General features: G+C 38.5%; 1 long non-coding RNA gene across 1 annotated transcript in view; it reads right to left on the bottom strand.

Moving 5' to 3' along the window:
• The window catches only part of LOC130684860 (uncharacterized), a 41289-nt gene extending 21740 nt beyond the window's left edge, over positions 1-19549 (bottom strand). Inside the window, exons 1-2 of the long non-coding RNA XR_008999185.1 lie at positions 19153-19549; positions 3401-3531 (exon numbers count right to left, since the gene is read on the bottom strand). This is a non-coding gene — a long non-coding RNA (uncharacterized LOC130684860). The remainder of the gene's footprint in view (positions 1-3400; positions 3532-19152) is intronic.
• Positions 19550-24343: the final 4794 nt, after the last annotated feature.

Genomic DNA, 24343 nt, shown 5'->3' with positions numbered 1-24343 from the left:
GCCAGCATTGAAAAGACTAAGAACAACAAATGCTGGCAAGGATACAGAGAAAGGGGAACCCTACTACACTGCTGGTGGGAATGTAAACTGGTTCAACCATTGTGGAAAGCAATATGGAGGTTCCTCAAAAAACTAAAAATAGAAATATCATTTGACCCGGGAATTCCACTCCTAGGAATTTATCCAAAGAATACAAGTTCTCAGATTCAAAAAGACATAGCACCCCTATGTTTATTGTAGCACTATTTACAAATGCCAAGATATGGAAGCAACCTAAGTGTCCATCAGTAGATGAATGAATAAAGAAGATGTGGTACATATACACAATGAAATACTATTCAGCCATAGGAAACAAATCCTACCATTTGCAGCAACATGGACGGAGCTAGAGGTTATTATGCTCAGTGAAATAAGCCAGGTGGAGAAAGACAAGTACCATATGATTTCCCTCATTTGTGGAGTATAACAATGAAGCAAAACTGAAGGAACAAAAGAGCAACAGACTCACAAACTCCAAGAAGGGACTAGTGGTTCCCATAGGGGAGGGGTGGGAGAGGGCAGGTGGGAAGGGAGGGAGAAGGGGACTGAGGGGTATTATGATTAGTACACATATTGTGTGGTTGGGATCATGGGGAAGACAGTGTAGCACAGAGAAGGCAAGTAGTGACTCTGTGGCATCTTACCACGCTGATGGACAGTGACTGCAATGGGGTATGGGGGAGGATTCGATAATAAGGGTGAATGTAGTAACCACATTGTTTTTCATATGAAACCTTCATAAGAGTGTATATCAGTAATATTTTTAAATAATATTATTTAAAAAGCGTAAATAAACAAAATAAAGATATAGGGTAAGAATGGATAAAAAAAGATCCACCTATTTACTGCTTACAAGAGACTCACTTTGACCTAAAGATACATACAGACTGAAAGGTAAGGAATGGAAAAGATATTCCATGCAAATGGAAAAAAAACAAACAAAAAAGGTTGAGTAGCAATACTCACATTGAACAAAATAGACTTCAAAACAAAGAATGTAACAAGAGACAAAGGCAGACATTATTACATAATGATAAAGGGATCAATGGATCAAGAGGCTAAAACAATTATAAATAGAGTATTATCTAAATATGTAAAGGAAATATTAACAGATATAAAAAGAGAAAATGTAAGTAAAATAATAATAGTAGGTCAATTTAACACCCCACTTACATCAATGAATAGGTCATCCAAACAGAAAATCAGTAAGGAAAAGTTGCTATGAATGACATATTAGACCAGAAGGATTTAGTAAGATATATAAATGGGCCATTCTGTCCAAAACAGCTGAGTACACATTCTTTTCAAGTGCGCATGTAATCCTGGAATTCAGGATACTACAAAACAAGTCTCAATAAACTGAAGAAAACTGAAATTATATCAAGTATCTTTTCTGAGCACAAAGGTATGAAACAAGAAATCACTAACAAGAGGCGGGGAGGAAAAACACGAACACATGGAGGCGAAACAACTAAAGGGTCAATGATGAAATCAAAGAAGAAATAAAAAAATACATGGAGACAATGAAAACAGAAACACAATGGTTCAAAATCTCTAGAATGCAGCAAAAGCAGTTCTAAGAGGGAAGTTTATAATGCTACAGGCCTACCTCAAGAATTAAGAAAAATCTCAAGCAATCTAACTGCACATGGAAAGGAACCAGAAAAACAACAAAGCCTAAAGTTAGTAGAAGTAGGGCAATAATAAAGCTCAGAGCAGAAATGAAGGAAATAGAGACTAAGAAAATAATAGAAATCAATTAAACTAAGAGCTAGCTCTTTGAAAAGATAAGCAAAACTGATAAACCTTTAGCCAAACTCATCAAGAAAAAAAGAGAGGACTCAAATCAATAAAATCAGAAATGAAAGAGATGTTACAACTGACATACTTTGAAATTCAAAGGGTTGTAAGAGAATTCTAGGAAAAATGATATGCTAATAAATTGGAGAACCTAAAAGAAATGGAAAAATTCCTAGGAATATACGATCTTTTCAGACTGAATCATGAAGAAATAGAAAACCTGGACAGACCAGTTATGAGTAATGAAATTGAATGTGTAATCAAAAACCTCCAATGAACAAAACTCCAGGTCCAGGTGGCTTCATAGGTAAATTCTACCAAACATGTAAAGATTTTATACTTATCCTTCTTCAAACTATTCCAAAAAATAAAAAAAGGAAGAAGTGCTTCCAAATTCATTCTATGAGACCAGTACTACCATGACATCAAAACCAGACAAATATGTTATTAAAAAAAGGAAATTATAGACCAATATCCTTGATGAACATACATGCAAAAATACACAAGAAAGTATCAACAAACTGAATTCAAAAATAAATTGAAAGAGGATGCTGGGGGAAAAATGGTGGAGTAGGAAGGCAAGGTAGAAACATCCCACAAAACACCAAGGAAGCAACTACAGTGAATACAACTAACCCTGAAAATGACCTGAGCACTGCAGAACAGACCATCTACACCTGAAAAGAAGACACACAGAGAAGTGTAAAGTGGTATAGCTGCAACCCAGGAAAGACACAAGCCCTTCTCCAATCCCAGCCCACAAGTGGGAGGGAGAGGAATGGACTGAGGAGGGGTAAGTGCTCAAAACTCTATGCACCCGGTCCTGGAGATCTGCTCTGGGAACATGAGTCAACACTGCATTGGGTTTTGGTGATTAATGGGGCTGGACACCAGCGAGACTTGGAGCACTCCAGGAGGCTGAGACTCCAGTCATTTGTGGAGGACAGGCACGCTCTGATGGTCCCACTAACACCCAAAACAGAGACAGCAGTTTGAAAGATTTGCCAACACTGGGACGGGTATCAGAAGGCATGAGGGCTGGACAGAGCTCTTTCCCCAGCAGAAAGGGCAGGTGGATGACACTCCCTAGCCCTTCCTCAGCCCAACTGGTCAGGCACTCCCTGGAGCCATCCCCAAATGCTTCATCCCCCTGGATGGTGACTCAAACCCGAGGTGCTTCTCTGCACACCCCCTGCCCACCCAGCCTAGCAATAGTCAGACTTTGCTGCCTGGCAGGTGGAGAGAGGCTTTCCCAGTTGTTCTGGCCATCTCTCAGCCCAACTGCAGAGATGCCTGCAGGAGCCAGGTCCAAATTCTCCTTTCCCTTGCTGGTAGCCCAGCCATATGCCAAACTCCCCCGCACACCTCCTCTGCCCATCCCATTGGCCCATCACTGCCACCATCACTACCAGGAGGAAGAAAGGTAGCCCAACCATCAATGACCTCAACAGAAATGATACTGCACAGCTCATATAGGGCAGCAACTCACAAAGGGGCGCTGATGACAGAGACTAACCACTGCTGGCAGACAGGCAGAAAGGCAGCCCTGCCCACAGCTCACCAACAGGAACTGCAGCTCTACCATAAGGGAAGACCAGGCACAGGTGGGCAGACAGTCTTGAGCTTCTGGGCACCAAAGGACGCATTCTTCAGAGAAAGTCATTATCCTCTAGGCCAATAGGCATGGCAGATCTATCTAATACAAAGGAAGAAACACAGAAACCCAGACAAAATGAGGAGGCAGAGGAATAAGTTCCAAAAAGGATAAAACACCAGAAAGAGGGTCAAATGAAACAAAGATAACCAATATTCTTGATAAAGATTAAAAATAATGATCATAAATATGCTCACTGATCTGCAGAAAAGTATTTCAGGAGAACTTCAACAAACAGAAGATTTGAAAAAGAGCCACTCAGAACTGAAAAATACAGTAAAAATGAAAAACAGAATGGAGGGAATGAATAATTGTTTGCTGCAAATAGAGGAAACAATTATGACATGGAAATGAAAGAAACAGGGAAACAATGAAGCTGAGGAAGAGAGAAAAAAGAAAAAACTGAAACGAGATGTAAGAGAGCTGTGTGGCAACTCCAAAAGAAACAATATCTGCATAATAGGGGCACCAGAAAGAGAGACAAAGGAGTAGACCATTTGTTTGAAGAAATAATAGCTGAAAATACTTCCCAATCTGGGGAAGGAAATAGACAGTCAGGTCCTGGAAACCCAGAGAGTCTTTAACAAAAGGAACCCCCAGGAAGACAACACCATATAATTAAAATGACAAAGATTAAGGATAAAGAGAGGATATTGCAAGCAGCTAGAGAGAGGCAAAATATTACTTACAAGGGAAACACCATAAAGAAATCTGCATATTTCTCAGCAGAAACTTTACAGGCCAGAAGGGAGCTGCATGAAATATTTAATGTATTGAAACAGAAAGACCTTCAATCAAGAACCCTCTACCTAGTAAGGTTATCATTCAGAATTGAAGGAGAGACTAAACGTTTCCCAGATAAATGAAATTAGAAGTATTCACCTCCACTAAAACAGCCCTATAGGATATGTTAAAAGGACTTCTGTAGATAGAAAGGAAATGTTTTGTTTGTTTTTTTGTTTTTTAACAGGAGAAAAAAGTTTAATTACATACATGGCCATAGATATGGGTTCCCAATGGAAATGTTTTGAAGCCTAATTGTTTTTCATTGCAAAAATAAACTCACAGCAAAAGTAGTAGACCAATTCCTAACTAAGCAAATATGAAGCTAAAAAAAAAAAAAAAACAGGAAAAAAACCCAAAAGTAGTAAAATCAACCACACACAAAATCAGTCAAGGGATACTAAAAAAATACAGATTATGGTATCTATACTCAAAGTGTGGAGGAGGAAGAAAAAAAGTACTTGCAGACTGTTCAAAATAGAGCAACCATCAACCTGTTGTCTATTTAGGAAACTATGAACCTTATGGTAACCACAAGCCTAAAGCCTAAAATAGATAAACAAAAAAAATTTTTTAAGAGAAATCTAATCACAACACTAAAAGAAACTATCAAATAACAAGAGAATAGTATAAGAGAGGAACCACAAAGACAACCGGAAAACAAAAATGGCAATAAGCAAATACACATCAATAACGACCTGAAATGTAATGGACTGAATGCACCAAAGGATACTGGGTGGCAGAATGCAAACAAGACCCATCTATATGCTGCCTACAATACACCTCCTTCAGACCTAATGACATACACAGACTGAAAGTGAAACTATGGAAAAGGCATTTCATGCAAATAATAGGAAGAAAAGCAGGAGTAACAATAATTACATCAGAAAAAGTAGAGCTCAAAACAAAGAAAGTTACAAGAGACCAAGAATGAATGCCATAATGATAAAAGAGTCAGTCCAACAAGAGAATATAACAATTATAAATATCTATGCACCCAACATAGGAGCACCTGAATATGCAAAACAAATACTAACAGAACTAAAGGAGAAATAGACTGCAGCTCAATAATATTAGGGGACATTGACAAACCACATACATCAATGGACAGATCAACCAGACAAAAAATAAGGAAACACAGGCACTGAGCAACACACTAAATCAGATAAACTTTGCAGACCATTCCACCCAAAAGCAGCAGGATACACATTTTTTCCAAGTGCACATGGAATATTCTCCATAAGAGGTCACACATTAGGACACAAGTAAATTTAAGAAGATTAAAATTGTATCAAGCATCTTTTCGGATTGTAACGATATGAAACTGGAAGTAAATTGCATGAAGAAAACAAAAACCCACAAACACATGGAGACTAAGCAACATGACCCTAAATAATCAATGGATCAAGAACAAATCAAAGAAGAAATCAAGAAAAACATTGAGACAAATGAAAACCAAAATAAAACAGTTCAAAACATGTGGTATGTTGCAAAAGCAGTGCTAAGAGGAAAGTACATAGCAATCCAGGCCTACCTCAAGAAACAAGAATAATCCCAAATAAGAATCTAAAGTCACAATTGAACAAACTAGAAAAAGAACAAATGAAAAAGTTAGTAGAAAGAGGGACATAATAAAGATCAGAGCAAAAATAAAATAGAGAATAAAATAATAGAAAAAAATCAATAAAACCATGAGCTGATTCTTTGACAAAATAAAATAGACAAACCCCTAGCCAGACTTATCAAGAAAAAAGAGAGAGGACACAAACAAAATTAGAAACAAAAAAAGGAATAGTCACAACAGATGCCACAGAAATACAAAGAGTAGAGAATTTTATGAAAAACTGTATGCCAATAAATTGAATCACCTAGAAGAAACAGGCAAATTCTTAGAAAAAGACAGCCTTCCAAGACTGACCCAGGCTGAAACAGAAAATCTGAACATATCAATAACCAGTAATGAAATTGAGTTGGTAATCAAACAACTCAACAAACAAAAGTGCAGGACCATATGGCTTCACAGCTGAATTCTATGTAACACCCTTCTTAAAGTATTCCAAAAAGCAGAAGAGGAGGGATTACTTCCAAACTCATTCTCTGAGGCCAGCATTATTCTAATACCAAAATCAGATGAAGTCACTACAAAAAATAAAATTTTAGACCACTATTCCCTGCTGAGCACAAATGCAAAAATACTCAACAAAATATTAGCAAGCTGAATTCAAAAACAGATCAAAAGGATCATCCATTACAACCAAGTGGGACTTATTCCAGGGATGCAAGGATGGTACAATATTCATAAATTAATCAATGTGATACACCACATTAACAAAAAGGATGAAAACCACATGATCATCTCAACAGATGCTGAAAAAGCCTTTGACAAAACTCAACATCCATTCATGATAAAAACTCTCAAACAAAATGGGTGTTGAGGGTATATGCCACAACATAATAAAGGCCGTATATGACAAATGCACAGCTAACATCATAATCAATGGGGAAAAGCTAAAAGCTTTTCCTCTAAAATAAGGAACAAGACAAGAATGCCCAACTTTCAACACTTTTATTCAACGTAGTACTGGAAGTCCTAGTCAGATGAACTTAACAGATATATATACAGAACATTCTACCCAAAAGCAGCATGGTACACATTTTTCTCTAGTGCACCTGGAACGTTCCCAAAACTGATCAAATATTAGGATACAAATCAATTCAAAAATATTAAAATTGTATTAAGTACCTTTTCAGATCACAGTGATATGGAACAAGAAGTAAATTTCATGAAGAAAAAAAACACACAAACACATGGACGCTAAACATCATGCTTCTAATAATCAATGGATCAAGAATGAATCAGATTAAAGATGGTAGAATGGGAAGGCAAGGCAAAATCCTCCTCCAAAAAACACATAAAAGAAAAAAACACACAAATACAACTAAACTTGAAAATGACCTGAAGACTGCAGAACAGGTCACATACACATGAAGAAGAAGAGAAGACCACAGAGAAAAGGATAAAGTAACAAAGCCAAGGTCAAGTAGGACCCAAGCCCTCCCCCAACCCCAGCCTACAGGCAGGAGAAAGAGGAATGTAGTAGGGAAGAAACAGAAACCAGGAGCACCGCACACCTGGCCCTGACAGAGGTGGCTTCCCAGCCCCACCAACACCCAAACACCACTGTCAGAGATCCAGAAGTCACACCAAAGTGGTACTAAAGCAAAACTCACATGGAATCACCTGGTCCACCACACTTCTGTCCCTGGCTGCCCCATTTGCATAAGCCAGGCAACAACCTGAGAGACCCACCCCAGACTGCACCCATCTACCACCAGCTGCCCCATTAGCATGTACCTAGCTGGCATCCACCCAAAAGCCCCCAAAATGGTGCCCCGTTTCCCCCAGTCATCTCTCCAGAGAGGGCCCAGCTCAGTGCCCACCAGAGAGCTCACTGAACTGTACACCTTTGACACTGTTCACTCCACCAGCACATTCCCAGCTGACAACAACACAGGAGACCTCTGGTTCATGTTCTGGTAGCCCCAGCCCTGGGACACACCCATCTCATGCTCACTTGGCCTCCAGCCAACCAGAAACACCAGACAAATGCATTTTACCTAAGAGACGGTCCAACACGAAGCCAATCTTTCAAGACTGGAAGAGGTACTCCTTTCCACATTTAGAGAAGCAAGCACAGAGTCAGACAAAATGAGAAGACAGAGGAATATGCTTCAAATGACAGAACAAGGAAATTTCAGGAAAAAACTAAATGCAATGGAGTTAACCAATCTGCCTGATAAAAGAGTTCAAAGCAATGCTTATAAAGATGCTTACCAGACTTGAGAGAAGGATGGATGAGCTCAGGGAGAACTTCAAAAAAAAAAGAGATAGAAAATCTAAAAAAGAACCAATCACGGATGAAGAATCCAATAAATGAAATAAAAAATACACTAGAGGGAATCAACAGAAGACTAGAGGGTGCAGAAAAGATCAGCAACTTGGAAAGAGAGTGATGGGAAGCATTCAAGCTAAAGAGCAGGAAAAAAAAAGAAATGAAGATAGGTTAAAGGAGCTCTAGGACAACATCAAATATCCTAATATTCACATTACAGGGAATCCAGAAGGAGAAGAGAGAAATGAGTGGAAAACTTATTTACAGAAATAATAGCTGAATACTTCCCTAACCTAGGGAAGGAAACAGGTTTCCAGGCCCAGGAAGCACAAAGAACCCCAAATACAAAGAACCCAAGGAGGGCCACACCAAGACTCATAATTAAAATGTCAAAGATAAAAGACAAGGAGACAATCTTTAAAACAGTGAGAGAAAAGCAACAAGTTACCCAGAAACTCTATAGGCCAAAAGGGAGAGGCATGATATATTCAAAGTGCTGAAAGAAAAATGCCTAAAACCAAGAATACTCGATCCAGCAAGGTTATTGTCCAGAATTTAAGGAGAAATAAAGGGCTTCTCAGATAAATACTGGCTAAAGGAGTTAAACACCAATAAACCAACCTTACAAGAACTTTTAAAGGGCATTAAAGAAAAACAGGAAAGGCTTTAACTAGAAGAAAACTATGAAAAAAAAAATTTCACTGATGAAAGCAAACAGACCAAAGGTAGTAAGTAGAACAGTCACTTAAAAGCTAGTGTGAAGGTTAAAAGACAAAAGGAGTAAAAATAAGCTACTTCTAAAAATTAGTTAAGGGAATCACTAAATAAAAGGTGTTAAGAAGACCTCATATATATAAAACATGGAAGAGGGGGATTTTTAAATGTTTAAAAATGTAGTGCTGTTAGAATGCATTCAATCTTAAACAACTATCAACTTAATATAGACTGCTATATATGTAGGACATTATATATAAACTACATGGTAAACCAATCCTGAAGCCTGTAACTAATACACAAAAAACAAATAAGAGAATCCAACTACAGCATTAAAAAACGGTCATCAAGCACAAGGGAAGAGACCAAGAGAGAAAAGGACCACAGAAAAACAACAAATAGAACCAGAAAATGTTAAGCAAAATGGCAACACACACATACCAATCAATAATTACTTTAAATCAGTCAATAATTACTTTAAATGTAAATGGCTAAATGCTTCAATCAAAAGACACAGGGTGACTGAATGTATAAAAAAACAAGACCCATCATAAGCCACCTACAAGAAACTCACAACAAAACTAAAGACACAGACAGACTGAAACTGAAGGGATGGAAAAAGATATTCTTTGCAAAGAGAAATTTTTAAAAACCTGGAATAGCAGTAGTTATATCACACACAATAGACTTTTTATAAAAACACCATAAAAACAGATAAGGAAGGGCATTATACAATGATTAAAGGCTCAGTCTAGCAAGAAGATATAACAACTGTAAATATTTACATGCTATACAGAAGAGCACCTATTACGTTGAGCAAATATTAACAAGACATTAAGGGAGAAATTGGCAGTAATACAATAGTAGTAAGGGACATAGAGCAAATACTAACAGACATTAAGGGAGAAATTGACAGTTATTCAATAACAGTAGGCAACTTTAACACCCCACTTACATCAATGGATAGATCATCCAGACAGAAAATCACTAAGTAAAAAGTAGGTCAGAATAACACATTACACCAAATGGACCTATCAGAATATTACATCTAAAAAGAGAATACTCATTATTTTCAAGTGCACACAGAACATTCTCCAGGATAGATCACATTTTAGGCCACAAGTTTTTAAAAACTTTGGAAGACTGAAATCATATCAATCATCTTTTTGAACCACAACAGAATGAAACTATAAATCAATTACTGGAAAAAATACAAACACATGGAGGCCAAACAACTAAACAACCAATAGGTCAACAAGAAATTAAAGAAATAAAAAAAGACTAATGAAATAGAAACCGAAGACACAAAATCTTTGGGATGCAGCAAAAGCAGTTCTAAGAGGGAGATTTATAGCATTATAGGTGTACCTGAAGAAACAAAATCCTCAAACTAATCCTTCACCTAAAGCAACTACGAAAAGAAGAACAAAACCCAAAGTTAATGTAAGAAATGAAATAGACATCAGAGCAGAAAAAAAATGAAATAGCGACTAAGAAAATAGGAAAAAAATCAGTGAAACTGAGTTGGCTCTTTGAAAAGATAAAATTGATAAAACCTTTAGCTGGACTCATCAAGAATAAAAGAGAACTCAAATCATAAAATCAGAAATGAAAGAGAAGTTACAATCAATGCCACTGAAATACAATTATAAGAAAGTGCTATGAAAAATTATATGCCAATAATGGGACAACTTAGGAAAAAATGTATAAATCCCTGTAAATAAGCAATCTCCCAAGACTGAACCACAGGAAACAGAAAATCTGAACAGACCAATTACTAGTGATGAAATTAAAGCAGTAAAAAAACAAAAAACAAAGCTCCCAATAAACAAAAGGCCAAGATGATATGATGTCATAGGGAGGTCCACCGAATATTTAAGAAGAGTTAATACATATCCTTCTTAAACTATTCCCAAAAAAAACTGAAGAGGAAGGAAAGCTTCCAAATTCATTCCATGAAGCCAGTATCACCTTGATACCAAAACCAGAAAAAAAGACTACAAAAAAAGAAAATTACAGACCAATATCCCTGATGAACATAGATGCAAAACTCCTCAAAAATATATTAGCAAACCAAATTACAAAATATATTAAAAGGAATATTCACCACAAACAAGTTGGATTTACTCCAGAGATGCAAAGAAGGCCCAATATCTGCAAATCAATGTGATACACCACATTAACAAAGGGAAGGATAAAAACTATATGATCATCTCAACAGATATAGACAAATTTTGCATTTGATAAAATTTAACATGATTAAAAACTTTCAATAATGTAGGTATATAGGAAACATACCTCAACATGATAAAGGTCATTCATTTATGACAAACCCACAACTAACATGCTCGACAGTGATAAGCTGAAAGCTTTTTCTCTAAGATAAGAACAAGACAAGGATTTTTCACTCTTACCACTTCTATTCAACATAGAAGTTGGTAGTCTTGGTCACAGCAATCAGATATGAAAAAAGTAAGACACATTCAAGTTAGTCTTTTAAAATAGTAATTTAAAATAATAAAATTGTCACTATTTGTAGATAATACTATATGTAGAAAACCCTAGAGACTCCACCAAAAAATTATTTTAATAAATGAACTCAGTAATGTTGCAGGATACAAAATCAATATACAAAAATCTGTTGCATTTCTATATACAAATAATGAACAGAATGAAAAATTATTAAATCAATCCCATTTACAACTGCATCCAAAAAATACATAGGAAAACATGAACTGAGGTGAAAGAACTCTACTGTGGAAACTATAACACACTGATGAAAGAAGCTAAGATGACAAATAAACATTAAGCTATTCTATGAGCAAGGATGGGAAGAATTAATATTGTTAAAATGATTCTAATGAAAGCAATTTACAGATTTAATGTAATGCATATCAAAATACCTATGGCATTTTTCACTGAACTAGAGCAAATCATCCTAATGATTTAGAATATCCACAATGATCTCAAATATCCAAAACAATCTTGAGAAGGAAGAACAAAGCTGGAAGCATATTTCCCTGATTTCAAACTATACTACAAGACTACAATAATCAAAACAGTATGATACTAGCACAAAAACAGACACAAAGATCAATGGACTAGAATAGGGAGCCCAGAAATAAACCCATACTTGTTTGATCAGTTAATCTATGAAGAAGGAGGAAAGAATATACAATGGGGAAAAGACAGTTTCTTCAATAAATGGTGCTGGGAAAACTGGACAGCTACATGAAAAACTGTAAAACTGGACTATTATCTTACACTATATTCATATATAAACTTGAAATGGATTAAAGACTTAAATATAAGACCTGAAACCATAAAACTAATAGAAAACACAAGCAGTGAACTCCTGAACATCAGCATTAGCAATTTTTTTCTGGATATGTCTCCCTAGCCAAGGGAAACAAAAGCAAAGATAAAACAAATGGGGTTACATCAAACTACAAAGCTCTGTACAGTGAAGGAAACCATTAACAAAACAAAAAGGCAACCTACTGTATAGGAAAATATATTCACAAATTATATATCCACTAAGGGGCTAATACACAAAATATATAAAGGACTTATACAAATCAACACCAAACAAAACCATATAATCTAAATAAAAAATGGGCAGAGGACCTGATAGATATTTTTCCAAAGAAGACATACAGATGGCCACAGGAGCATGAAAAGATGCTCCACGTCACTAATCATTAGGGAAAAGCAAATCAAAACCATGATGATTCACCTCACAGCAGTCAGAATGACTAATATCAACAAGGCAAAAAATAACAAGTGTTGGGGAGGATGTGGAGGAAAAGGAACCCTTGTACATTGCTGGTGAGACTGCAAAGTGGTACAGCCACTGTGAAAAGCAGTATGGAGGTTTCTCAAAAAATTAAAAATAGAAATACCACATGACCCAGTAATTCCACTTCTGGGAACTTACCCCAAAAAACCCCCAATCACTAATCTGAAAAGATATATGCACCCCTATATTTATTGCATTATTTCTAATAGCCAAAATACGGATACAACCTAAATACCCATCAATACTTGAATGGATAAAAAACGTGTTGCATATATTTGATGGAGCATTGCTCCACCATAAAAAAGAATGAAATTTTGCCATTTGTAACATGAATGGAACTAGAGGGTATTATGCTAAGTGAAAAACAAATACTGTATGATTTCACTTATATGTGGAATTTAAAAAAACAAAATTGAAATCAACTCATGAACATAGAGAAGAGACATGGGTGAGATGAGTGAAATATACAAAGAACGAAAAGAATAGTGAAAATGTTTGGTATCTTGATCTGGGTAATGGTTATATGAGGTATACATATGCCAAAATTCATTAAGCTGTTCACTAAGATTTATGCATTTTATTGTGCAAAAATTGTATGTTCCTCAGTTTTTAAAATAAGATGTGGTATATGTACATAATAGAATATTACTCAGTCATAAATATTTGAACAAAATCTTGCCATTGGCAACAACAGAGACAGACCTACAGGATATTATGCAAAGTGAAATAAGTTAAAGAAAGACAAATATCATATGATTTCACTTAAGTGTGCAATCTAAAAAAACAAAACAAATGAGTGAACAAAGAAAAACCCAGGAAGACTCACAGAGAGCAAACTGTTGGTTGCCAGAGGAGAATGGGGTATGGGGACAGGCAAAGTAAGTGAAGAGTATCGAGGTAGAAACTTCGTTATAAAATAATCAAGGGGATGCAACATAAATTAATATTGTAGTAATTTGGTATGGTGACATGATAACTACACTTATCATGATGAGCATTTTGTAATGCATGTAAATGTCTATTCACTATTGCTATACACCTAAAACTATTATGTCAACTATACTTCAATTTTAAAAATATATTCATATATAATGATGGAGCTGAAGGAAGAGGGAAATGGGGATTTGCTATTCAATGAGTATAAAGTTCCAGTCATGCAAGATTGAAAAGTTATAGTATCTGTTCAACATTGTGCTTATAGCTAACAACACTGCAATTAAAAATAAAGAGGGAAGATCTCATGTTATGTGTATTTTTTACTATAGTTTTTAAAAATATCACATTGTATTGATTAATGTAGATTTATAGTCAGTCTCAAAATCAGATAGTGTGCATCCTCCAACCTTTTCTTTTTCAAAATTGTTTTGGTTGTTCTAAGTTCTTTGCTTCTGTATATAAGTTTTAGAAATAGCCTGTTGATTTCCACAGAGACAACTGCTAAGATTGAGACTGTAATTTCATTGAATCTATACATCACTTGCGTAAAAAATGACATTTTCACATTGAGTATTCTAACCCATGAACACAGTACATCCCTCTAATTTAAATCTCCTTTGATTTCTCTCATCAATTTTGTAGTTTCAGCATACAAATCTTGAACATATTTTGCTATTTTTATTCCTAAGTATTTAAAACTTTTGGATAGTACTGTAAATAGCACTTTTAAAACTTTTCAAGCTCAAAATGTCTGCTGGTAGAAAAATATTATTAGTTTTCATATATTGACCTTGTATCTTGTGACCTTGCTAAACTTATCTACTAGATTCAGCAACTTTTTTGCAGATTCGGGATTTTCTGCATAGATAATCATAGTATCTACAAATAAAGACATTTCTATTTCTTCCTTTACAATCTGTATGCCTATTTATTTTTCTTGCCTCATTGCACTAGCTAGGTTCTCCAGGAAAATGCTGCTGAAGAAGACTGCTGAGGCCAACATCCTTGCTCCTCTCCAATCTTAGGGGAAAGCATTCAGTCTTTCACCATTAAGTATAATGTTACTTGTAGTTTTTTCCTATATGCTCTTAGCAGGTAGAGGAAGTTCACTTTTACTCCTAATTTTCTGAGCGTTTTACCAGGAATGAGTGAGTGATACCAGGAATGAGATGTTTGTAAAGCACTTTTTTTTTTTTTGCATCTACCAAAATTATCATATGGTTTTTCTTCTTTAGTATGTGGATATGGTGACTTGCATCAGTTGACTTATGAATAGTATACCAATCTTGCCTCTTGTGATAAACCCTTGGTAAACCTCATCACCTGGTCACAGTGTTTTCTATTCTTTTTATCTACTGGATCTTTCTGTGATGAAATACACACAACAATATTTACCACTTAACCATTCTTAAATGTATAGTTCAGTGGTATTAAGTATATATATATATGCAATCATCACCACCACTTGCCTCCCTAGCTCTTTTCCTCTTGCAAAACTGAAGCCCTGTACCCATCAAACAATCACCCCATTCCCCTTCCTCCTTAACCCCTAAAAACCACCATTCTACTCTCTGTCTCTATGATTTTGACTAAGTATCTCATATAAGTAAAATCATATAGGACTTGTCTTTTTATGACTGGCTTATTTCATTTAGCATAATGTACTCCAAATGTATCCATGTTGTAAGCATGTATCAGAATTTCCTTAAGTTTGAATAATATTCTATTATATGCATATACTACATTTTGATAATGCATTTATCAGTCACTGGACACTCTAAGGTGTTTCCATGTTTTAGCTATTGTGAATAATGCTGCAATGAAAATGAGTATACAAGTATCTCTTTAAGACCCCACTCTTGATTTTTTGGGGCCTAAATCTAGAAGTGGAATTGTTGGATCACATGGTAATTTTAATGTTTATGAGAAATTACCATACTATTTTCCATAGCAGTTGTATCACTGTACATTCCCATAAACAGTGCACAAGGGTTCCAATTTCTCCACATCCTAACACTTACCATTTTCTTTTTTTTTTATATAGTAGCTAGCCTAATAGTATGAGGTGTTATTAATGGCCTCACAAAATTAGGTGGGAAGTGTTCTTCTCTCCTCTTCTTTTTCTGGAAGAGTCTGTGTAGAATTGGTATTGCTTCTTCCTTAAATACATGTAAAATTAGCCAGTGAAGTCACTAGAGTTTTTCAGTGGGAAAGTTTTTAGCTTATCTATTACTTCTTAAGTAAGCTTTGGTAGTCACTCTTTCAAAGAATTTGTCCACTTTATCTAAGTTATCAAATTTATTGACGTTAAAAACTGTTCATAATATTCCCTAGTATCATTCTAATGCCTATAGGACCTACGGTGATGTCCTCTCTTTTTGTTCTTGATTTTGACATTTTCATCCTCTTTTTCCCAGCAAACCTAGTTAGAGGTTTGTCAATTTTATATTTCAAACAACAACAGCTTTTGGTTTCAGTAACTTTCTCTATTTTTGTTTTCCACTTTACTACTGCTCTTATCTTTGTTATTTCCTAGTTTCTTCTTTTTTGGGGTCTAGATTGCCCTTCTGTTTTTTAATTTCTTAACTAAGATCTTGATTGAGGTCTTGTGATTGAGGTCATTGATTTGAGGTCTTTGTTTTTTTAATGTAAACAATGTTATACATGTCTAAGCACTGCTATAGCTCAGTCCATACATTTTGATGTGTTCCATCTTCCCTCCATTCAAAATAGATTTCAATTCCCTTTAATGCCTTCCTCTTTGACTCATGGGTTATTTAGAAGTGTGTTCATTTCTAAATATTTGGAAATTATTTCTCATTTTATCCTACTATGCCCAGAGAAATTACTTTACATGGTTTCTTTAAATTTGTTGAGGCTTGTTTGATGGCCCAGAATATGATCTAACCAGGGAAATTTTCCATATACACTGAAAAATAGTATGTATTCTGCTGTTGGCTGGAGTATTCTCTAAAAGTCAATTCAATCAGGTTGGTTGGTAGGGCGATTTAGGTTTTCTACATTCCTATTCATTTTCTGTCTACTAGTTCTAGGATGACCAGAGGAGGAACACTTACGTCTCCAACTTAACTTGTGAACTTATCTAGTTCACCTTTTAGTTCTTTCAGTTTTTGTGTTAGGGGCATTCACATTTATGCTTATTATGTGCTCTTGATGAATTGACCCATTATCCATTATGAAATGCCTTCCTTCCTTCCTGGGAATATTTCTTTTTTGAAGTCTACTTTGTCTGGTATTAATATAGCTACATAATTCTTTTCATTAGTGTTTTTTTGCATGGTGTTTTTTTCTATCCTTCTACTTTTAGCATATCTATGTCTTTATATTTAATTTGGACTCAGAAGACTTCGGGCAATTCCCTTACTCTCCTCTGAAATTTTTCTTCACTTCTTAGAAGGGTTATCAAAATGACATAGGAGAATTTGATGAGGAGATAAAGTGAAAGCATTTTGTAAATCAAACAATGATACATATACATACACATCTATATCATTATACATATATGTATCATTAAGTTATTCACAGTGCCCAAAGTATAATGGCTTATTTTTATCCCTCTCTATTACTAATTTACATTTTCAAAATTTTCTTAATTTTAATGAAGCACAGGATAAACACAAATTTACCTTTCCTATTCCACAATCAAAAATACTGGTTTTAAAATCGTTTTCATCCCATAACAATTTTATGAGCAGATTCTTAATTATTTTCTGTGTTAAACTGAAATTCTTCATTCCTTAATTAAAGTAGGAAATGGTCACTTTTGGCTAAAGGACACACTAACATTGTAAGATTGTTACTTCATTTGAAACAAAGAAAAAACAAAAATGTTTAAAAAGAAACTACTATTTATCAATGAAACATTATAAATATCCAGGATTTCAACCAAAATTAAAAGGTGTAACTTTTCAGCAAGATTTTTCTGTCTTAGAGAAAACAATGTCACAAATCTCCTGAGGTGTAAGAACATAAACAATTTTATTCCAAGTCTTATAGCTGAAATGAAATAATAGTAAATATAAATGATCTACATTCTAAAGGAATGTTCATCATGATTGTTGCAGTTATTCAGCATACTAGGCTCTATTAATAATTTATGTTGAACTGAAATAGTAAATGAGAGCAAGCCGAATTTGAGAAACTGGAACGTTAGCAGGTAGACTCTACAACTGTTCAAAATATTGAAATGAAAAATTGAAAATAAATGAAAAGGTCAAGCTCCATTATGTCTCATATGCTTTGAATCAGATAACATCAATCAAATGGCTACATTTTCCAAGGAGCTATATGTGGGCAAACCACTGACTTTAACAAACATCTGCCATTCATGTAAGGGGGTGAGGATCAATCAGCCATTTGTACATACTTGAGATGCAAGGCATCACATACTGTGTGTAGTCATGGCAGGCTGACAAAACACTAGTCACATTCTGGCAAAGTATGTGTATGATAAACAGAAACTACCACTGGCACTCTGGGGCAAAGTCCAGCTGGGTTTCTTTATCCCTAATCCCAGATTCAGCTGCAGGTTTTTTCCAGAAAGAACAGTAGTTTGATTTACTCAACACGCCTTAGAAGTCCGGGTGTGGTCATCCCTTTCTAAATAATATTACAAATGGATTTTCCCTGAACTCTTGTAGCAACAGGATCTTAAAAGTGGTTACTGGTAGGAAAAGGTGAAATTAAGGTCAAAATACATGTCTACAAAAAAGTAATAAAGAACAGCTGTTAAGGACCACCCTTGAGACAATGGAGGCAGAGGTAATTACTAAGGCCAAAAAAAAAAAGAGGTAATACAGCACAGAACACGAAGATTTTTCAAGCTTTCAAACATGAAGCCACCGTAACAGCTGACTGAACATCTGGTTTTGCCCAAGTTATTCCACTACACCAATAACTGCCCCAAATGTAAATTAATCACTTTTCTTTCTTGATCATCACAGCAGGACTAAATATAAGAGTCAATTCAGAAAAATCAATGAAAAGCTTCCTTTAGCTTTTCTAAACCACCACCACCTAGAGGGATTTGTAAAGAGGGAAAAGCCTTTTCTAAGAAAGGGATAATTAAACAGGAGTGTGCTTAACAAATTAATTAATTGCATTCCTTTCTCCCTGGCGCCATCGTGGAAATTGACCTCTGCTGTGCAGGCGTGCACTGCCGGCTCACACACCGTGTTCGCACTCCCCCAGACATCCTGGCTGCCCTGAAACGACTGTACACAGGCGCCCTCAGCATTGCCTCAAACCTGTAGGCTAGTGTTGCAAGCCTAGTATGTGCCAGGGTCGACGCCCGGCCCCCTCCACACTTTTTCATTACCTTTGAAACACGCTCTAGGCCTTGACAAGGAAACTGAGGCCCTAGCTGGCGCCAAGCCTGAGAGCAGGGGAAGGAGGCAGACACTCGAGAGACCTGGCACTAAACCACCGTGGAATTTTTGTTTTGCTCAGGGCCTGCACTGGGCACCCATCTCCCTGAGGATAAGGGCATGGCTTCGGTGCTTTTAAATACTCACTAGGCACGTAGTGATTGTGACGTGAAATCTTTTCTTCTTGGCCAGCCCCTCTAGAAGAGTAGGGAAACTGAGGACCGGGCTAAATGAGTTGCCAGAGATCACAGAGGCGATAGAGCACAGAGAGAGACCTCGAAGGCTGATCTTGGCTTTTCTCAACGTCCGACTGTAATACCGCCCAGAGCCTCTGTCTGGTTTACCGGGCCCTAGGATCCCGCGGACTTTCACGGGAGGGAGCCCAGGCCGGGGCGCTCTCCTCCCGGATCGTTTTCTTGTCCGCAGCCTTCTCGACAGGGGAAAGCAGCGGCCCGCCCGGCGGCCCCAAGCGCCGCCAGCTGCAGGGCACGACGCCAGGCATCCGTCGCCGTTTTCCAGGCACTCCCTCCTCAGCCCTCACCCCTGCACCACCTCCGCCCTCTCCCAAGCTCCGCTGCGAGCCTGCGCGCCCGACGGCCCGTGGGCGGACGGCTCACGTGAGCCTCCACATGGCCCGGCCGCCGCCAATGACATAGCAGGGCCTCGCACTCGCCACGCCCCCTCGGTGCTCCGCCCAGTCGTGGGAGCTCAGGCTCCCGGCTCCCGCGTGCACCTCTTCGCCGGGCAGCTGAGCCTGCTTTGGCGCGTGCTGTGTGCGTGTGCGCGTGCGCGAGCAGTGGTGTGGCGGGGCTTGCAGCGCGGCGGAGTAGTTTTACCTGTAAAGGATGGAAGAGGGTGTCACGGGCGCCGTACCTTGCCCATTTGGCGGTGTCCGGGGGAAGTCAGACAGAACTGCTCCAGATTTTCCCACTCGGTGATCAAATGCAAATCACCTGAACCTCTACAACTCCAGCCTGTCAGGAACATCAACAATTACTTCCAAGCTGCTGCACGTGCTACAGTAATGTTCCTCTCTTGAGCGCTGCTGTGTGCCAGGTCGCTCATCTTCCAGGAGGAGTAACAGGCTCAGAGAGATCCTCTCATCCGAGGGACCCACCTGGCCAGTGTCCTACCCTGGAGGCTAGCCCCCAGGAACGCTCAGAACTTTAGTGACACTTTGTCTTCGTACATTAACTTAACCCTAGCACAGGTATCTGAGCAGCTTTCCTGTGGATGGTTTTATGAAGAAAAGATGAGGCTGTATCTGGACTGCTTTGCTATTATATTCAAAGCCCAAAATATGTACCTTATGTCACTTATGTATTATCTTATGCCACAGGTCCCTCCATTAAGCTACATGTCATTTGAAAACAGGGCATTTTTTTGTTACTGCTTTTAACACTGTTTAGAAGCTGTTGTGATGGCCTCTGTTAAGGTGGGGTATTCCTGATACAGACCTTCACTGAACTATGTCCCCCATTTGTCCTTTTTGACATATATAATTGTGCTTGACTGTGAGGTCCCCTGGATAGTTTTTTAGGTTGATAGCTGGGTACAAATGCCATGGGGAAATAGCTCCAGATCTGCTACTCTGCCCCCCGATTTCATTTTCTTGTTATTAGAATTTCAGCAACAGCATCCTGATTCAAGCAGAGTACTGTGTATCATACTCCTTTACCATAGTCTTTGGTTTTCAATTTGGGGGCAGGGTGGGGACACTAAATGTGCACTGAGATCTACTGGATCCCAGATTATCTTTCTGGCACTAAACTATCAACCCCTCCCTATGTCCTTCCTGCTTGATTGCCAGAACTCTCAGAACTCCTCAGATGAGGAAGCGGTAATGTATTTTGGTCACCATAAGCAATATACAAATCCTCATGTTCAAGAACATAGCTTACCATTTGCTATTAGAAACACAGAATCAGTCCATCTGCCACTCACTCTGTTTCTTTTGTCTTTATTCTTTCTCTAAGCTCTTGCTGTTATCTTCCCTAACCAGGATCTTCATATTCTCCTTTCCTGAATACCCGACACTGTCTCTCCCCCCACACCCTATTTCCAGCACTTCCAAAGTTCTGCCAAAATTTCAGTTTAGGCCATACCAGTCCAAATGCAGGGAAGATATTCTTGCAAGTGTTATGAAGAAAGATGTGATTAAAATCAATTGGAGTCAGTGAATTCTAAAATCTTTGGGGGAGAGGGTGTCAAAAAAGATCCAGAATTTAAGATCTGTAAAGGTTTTTTGTTACCCAGTTCTCATTGTTCCTTAATCCTTCCCCCATCCTCCTTACAACCTCTGTCAATAGTCTTCAGTAGAGAGTACAAGAAGACAGAAGGGAAAACAGGAGTAGTGGCAATTCTGTACTAACAATAGGCCTCAGAAACTGAAATCCTATGGTGATCGGTTAGGGAGATGTCACAAGCACAGCTAGCCAATCCACACCTAAAGGTTAATCACAAGCTAGCAACAACCTGGAAGAAAACAATTGGATAATTAAATAATTGTGTGTCTGTGTCCATCCCCTTCTGCTCCCACCTTCTAGGGTAACGTAAGTTCTGCTTTGATTAAAGGCAAGTTTGGGGGACTATACAGGATCTTGGTGCTCATGGCCCCTTCTCCACACCTGGCACATGAGCAAACAGGTACACCTTAACAGGTAACTTGGCCAACACCACACAGCTAGTTAGTGGCAGAGGTAAGACTAGAACCTCTCTCCTTCTTCAGAGCGAATTACTCTTCCCATTTGTCTCCAAAATGACCTTCCCATCATGGATGTGCATAACATGCCATCCATCAAGAGGTGGTCTCTTCTCTCTCTCCTTGACTCGGTTTCTGACTTCATTGAACTAACAGGATGTGTTGGAAGTGACATCTTGGGACTTCAGTGCTTTAAAAAAGCTTGAGCTAGATCATGAGTGATGAGACAGCACATGCATGCGAAGCCACGTGGAAGAGCAGCAGACACACGAGAGAAGCCTTCTTGGACCTTGCATCTCAGCCCAGCCACAACCTGAATGCAGCTAAAGAGGGACCCCCACCAAGCCACATGAAGCAGAAGACTTACCCAGCCAACCCTACCCTGACTGCCGTCCCAGAGAATCATGAGAAGTAGACAATGGGAAGAACTCTACATCCTTTGCCTTACTCTATTCACCTCTCATAGTTAAGAAATCAGGACAGTAGACTCTGGTTAGTTTCAGAAGTCTTCAGGAACCTACTAGCCAACACTTCCATGTGTCAACAGCTCTGATCAAGACAAGGTGGTTTTCTGCTTTAACCTTCAGATCCTAATGTTATAAATTACAGTTAATTAATTTGCTGATCAGCCAACCCTGCTATGGGTATATTAGCTTACACTTGGCATTTCACTGTAATAACATTTCCTCCAAATCCTGATGTTCTGGTTATCTAATGATGTATCACACACCACCAGAAAACTTAGTGGCTTAAGATAACACTTCCGATTTTGCTCACTACCTTGCAGTTCGGGCAGGGCTCCGTGAGGACAGCTGGTCCCTGTTGGCTTGGCATCAGCCAGGGATGGCTGGAAGACTGGCATTCTCACGTCTGGAGGTTGGTGGTGGGAAGAAGACACAAACAGCTTGGGGCTAGAACAGCTGGGCTCCTCAGGGACTACTATCTCCACGGAGCCTCCCATGTGGTCTCTCTGGCGTGGTGGCGTCAAGCTGGCTGTGCTTTTATATGTTGGCTCAGAGATCCTAAGACACAAATCCAAGAAAGGGATTCCAGCAGAAGCTCTACCTCCAATGGGACACGGACCCCACCTCTGGATGAGGCAGAGTCGACATTGCCCTGTGAGAAGGGCATGAGGGAGGGAGGAGGCTGGTGCTGCCATATGTGGACAACACAATCCTGCCTTTCTTGGCTCCCAAACTCAACATCTGAGTTTCATGCTAATGATAAAATCTCGATGGAAAAACAAATTCCAGCTTTGATTTTTTTTTTTTTAATTATTGCTGATTCCAATACTGTCTTGCCAATGGGTTTCAGCCCCAGGCAAGTTCGCTATGGATTCAATGTGACCAAAGAAATTGACAGCAAAACGTTCCTTGGGGTGAAAGGGTTTATTACCCAGCTTGTTCTCCCAGCGGTAGGTCGTGCACTAGCGTCTCTGCCTCCACCCAGAGCACTGGGCCGAGCTCTCTATATAGCGCAATAATAGCTTATTGCCTAAAGGTGTGGAAGTAGTAGCCTAGCAACAGGCCAGTTACATCATCAGGTGGTTTAAGTTCAGTGAGGATCCCGGCCATAGGAACCCCAACTTCCCCACACTCCACCTCTCCAGGATTCTCGCCTTACAATCTACACACTTTTATTCTTCCACAATGGTCCCTGTGCGAGAAAGCTGGAGTACTGTAACCAGATTCCACAATAGCAACAGAGGATAACAACAACTTAGAGATAATAAAAATTAAGATACAACAAAATTTTGATACAGATAACAAAAATTATAATAATCTTCAAGCCAGAGGAGGTTCCTAATAACAAAAAATTATAATAATCCTCAAGCCAGAGGAAGTTCCCAATCCACAAAGACTTTAGGGGCAATAAGACAAATGTTTTAATGACACCAACATAGGCAAATCTTGTCCATCAGGTAGGGTGCATGCAAGAGAGTGGTCCTGTGATAGGACTGTAGCAGGAAGGGGGGCCCTTCCAGGGCTAGTACACCATACTTTTACTCCTTTCTCCATGGGGGTTACTGAAGGGTGCTACTGGAGGTACATGCACTGGCCATAATGATAAAACAAAACTCCTCAGTAAGATGCTCCTACCTTCTGGCTGTTCAGGATATACTACTGTGACCTTTGGTGACCACTCTGCTGTTATTCCAGGAATACACAGGAGGCCAGCTTCCAGGCCTTGTCCCCAAGGTGCCAGGAGAGCCAGCCATCATTGGTCCATGTGTCAAAAGGTCCAAGGCCACATCCACTCAATGGAGTCTCCGGGGTTCAGTGCAGTTGGTGTTGGCAGCAAGATGTTATTCTGGTGTCTGAACCTCAACTTCAGTGATTCTTCCTTGGTTTGTACTTGCAGTTGTATAGGGGAGGCAGCCATATGTGTTAACATGTCTTTGGGGCTCAGGGCTCCCTTATGTGGCTCTGTCTCTGACCTCTGCCTCTTTGGTCTTAGTGGCTGGAACTGCTGCTCTTGTTCAAACACCATAGCACAGTCCACAGACTGACCATTCCCGCAGACTATTGTTATTTGACTTTAGTTCAGATTTTAACAAGCCATTGTGCCTCTCTATCACGCCTGCTGTGGTAGGATTGTAAGGCACATAAAACTTCCATTTGATTCCCAGATGTTGCA

Source organism: Manis pentadactyla, chromosome 1 (assembly GCF_030020395.1).
Source record: "Manis pentadactyla isolate mManPen7 chromosome 1, mManPen7.hap1, whole genome shotgun sequence".
In the NCBI taxonomy this organism is placed as follows: Eukaryota; Metazoa; Chordata; class Mammalia; order Pholidota; family Manidae; genus Manis; species Manis pentadactyla.
Note: the sequence above shows the minus strand (reverse complement) of the source record. Positions and strands in the feature narration are given on the sequence as shown.